Here is a 3,074-nt window from a genome sequence, read left to right on the forward strand (position 1 = left end):
GAATGTAAATATCTTTCCATAGTGCTAACTATGGTAGATTAAAAATGGCTGCAAATCCTTTGCACTCTCTCATAGAGAGAGCCTTTCTTCCCTCCATTTGAACCTGGTCTGGCCAATGGTTGCTTTGAGCAATGGAAAACTGCAGAATTGATTGTTATATACAGGCGTGGGCCTAGATTTTAAGTGGATAAATGCCTCTACTATGGTCTCCTGAAAATCTGCAGTGCTATGTAAGAAATATGACTACCCCACAGCTGCCAGGCTAGCAACACAGAGATGCTGTGCAAACAGAAAGCAAAATGGAGGTGGAAACCAGTCATAAGAGGTGGATTCAGAGTGAGCCAATAGTGACACTGCAGCTAATTCATCATTCATCATTTCTAATGGCACAAAAATAAGACTTACAGTCCCCTCCCTGAATGCCTGACCTTCTAATTTTGACATAAAAGAATGATAAATGGTTGGTTTTAGCCACTACGTTTTGATGTAGCTGGTTATGCAACAAAGGATAACCATAACATATATATAATATATGCATTCACGATACATAAAAGATTTTGTGGTTTGCAAAGCATACACAATGTTCATTGAAGATGAGAAATATTTAATATTTTATCATTTTCTGTATCTCCCAATCACTGTCAAATTCATTTATTGCAATGAAATATGATTTATGAGAAATGATTTCTTGTCAATAATTTGATAAAATATAATTGTAAAATTGTTTTTATATTTTTCCAGCTTTATTGAGGTATAATTGACAAGTAAAAATTGTGTTTACATGCACAACTTGACGTTTTGACATATTATGCACCACAATGAAGCTAATTAACATATCCATCACTTCACACAGTTACCATTTTCTTTTCGTTGTATGTAGTAAAAACACTTTTTAAAAATGAAAACTACATCAAATGGACTTACTTCATCAGATAATATCTTGGGTCAGTTAGTAAAGAAGCAGTATATAGTCTAATAATTGTTATATTCAATTACATAATTTTAAAATATATGTTATGACACTTTTCACTCATTCACTTTTGCAAGCAGCCTCTAGCAAAGGAGAACCATACTAATTTTCTGATTACAGTTCACACCCTCTAGGTGACTTTGCCATCAGTATAGTATTATTGCATTACATTTGCCTGCTTATGATTTTTTTTTTGGTCTTGTCTCTAAATAAAACAAGATATTTCTGGCCTATATGAATAAGAATTGCAAAGGGGGCAGTACCTGTGGCTCAAGGGGTAGGTGGCAGGTTCAAATCCAGCCTTGGCCAAAAACTGCAAAAAAAAAAAAAAAAAATAGCCGGGCTTTGTGGCAGGCGCCTGTGGTCCCAGCTACCTGGGAAGCCTCTAAGCCCAAGAGTTGGAGGTTGCTGTGAGCTATGACGCTAGGGTACTCTACTGAGGGTGACATAGTGAGACTCTTGTCTCAAAAAAACAAAACAAAGAATAGCAAAAGGATTTCAAATCACATGATTACGTCTATAGCTACATAACTTGTATCCATTCTTCAAAGTAGATTTTTAATTTATACTAAAAAGGTCATGATAAGACTAAGCTCAAAAAAAAATGGTGCGGCACTGTTTCTCAAGCTGGTCTTGGCTCTGGGGACGGAAAGGGCTTTGTGGAACATTCTAGACTCTATTAACCACTCACAACCGGAAGCAACTGAGGAAGGGGCGGAGCCTAGAGCAAACCCTTTAAAACAACAGCAGCCATTTGGCATACGCTCACAACGGCTGGGTGTTCAGTTGAGAAAGGCTCGAGGCCAAGCTCACAAAGACTATTGAGTTACAGTCGTCCTCTCAAAGTGGAAGTTATGACTTCTATCAAGGTGAACAACCTGACTTATCGTACCTCACCGTACACCCTACGGCGTATGTTTGAGAAGTACGGGCCGGTTAGTGACGTGTATATGCCACGCGACAGCCTCACTAAGGAGTGCCGTGGCTTTGCCTTCATCCGCTTCCACTACAAGCGTCATGCTGAGGATGCCTTGGATGCCCTAGACGGTATCATGCTGGACGGCCGTGAGCTTCGAGTACAGTGGGCACACTGGCGTCGCCCGCCAGAACTCTGCCCAGGCCGCGGTCGCAGCCGCGGCCGGGAAACGCCACCACCACACCGCAGATACAAGGAAGTCAGGTATGATCCCCAGAGCCACAGCCCAAGGCGTGGTTGACGCTGCCATTCTAGTAGCAGCAACCAATCTCGTTCCAGATACCGGTCCCGATCCAGATGCCGGTCCAGATCCAGCCGCAGGTCCAGATCCAGCCACCGGACCCGATCCAGAATCCGGTCAAGATCCAGATCCAGATCCAGTAGTAGACCTCGCGTCAGCCGCTCGAAGTCGAAGCCTCGCTCTCATTGTCGTGTTCGATGTCATTCTCATTGTCACTTTCGCTGTTGCTGTCGCTGTCTCTCTTGCTGTCGCTGTCACTCTCGATGTCGCTGTCACTCTCAATGTCACCCTTGCTGTCACTCTCACTCTCGCCCTTGCCCTCACTCTCACTTTTGCTCTCGCTCTCGTTCTCGCAATAGACATAGATCTTCATCAACTTCGAGATCCAGATTGACCCGAAGATCCAAAGCCAAGTCCTCCTCGGTGTCCAGGTCTTCATCAACCAGTTCCAGCTCTAGGTCCAGAAGCCCTCCACCAAGATACAAAAGGGAATTCAAGTCCAGGTCAAGATCTAGATCTAGATCGAGGAGTAGCTCCAAGTATCTTATACAGGGAAGATAGTGTACTATTAGATTAGTCATTCATCAGCAAGCAACCTGAGAATTGGGTGAGGGCTAGGGCAATGATTATATTCTGTTGATTGACAAATACTTAGAACAAGCCACTAACAGTAGAATGTATTTGTTTGTAAAATGTGGTGTAAGTTCTTACTTGTTTTAAGCCTTGCCTCTGCTGGTAAACTTCATTTTATATGGAATTTGGTTGCTGTTATTTGAATAATAATATTTGGGTATCTTGTAAGTTGGTTAAGTGAAATACTTAAAATTCTCGTTACAGGTCTTGATATCTGAAGTAAGATTTCATTTTCTTTAATGTACTAAAATTCG

General features: G+C 41.9%; 1 pseudogene; it reads left to right on the forward strand.

The window, feature by feature from the left end:
• The first annotated feature begins 1,797 nt into the window (after positions 1-1,797).
• Positions 1,798-2,748, forward strand: LOC128576754 (serine/arginine-rich splicing factor 2-like; annotated as a pseudogene).
• The last annotated feature ends 326 nt before the right edge of the window (positions 2,749-3,074 follow it).

Source organism: Nycticebus coucang, chromosome X, assembly GCF_027406575.1.
Source record: "Nycticebus coucang isolate mNycCou1 chromosome X, mNycCou1.pri, whole genome shotgun sequence".
NCBI lineage: Eukaryota > Metazoa > Chordata > Mammalia > Primates > Lorisidae > Nycticebus > Nycticebus coucang.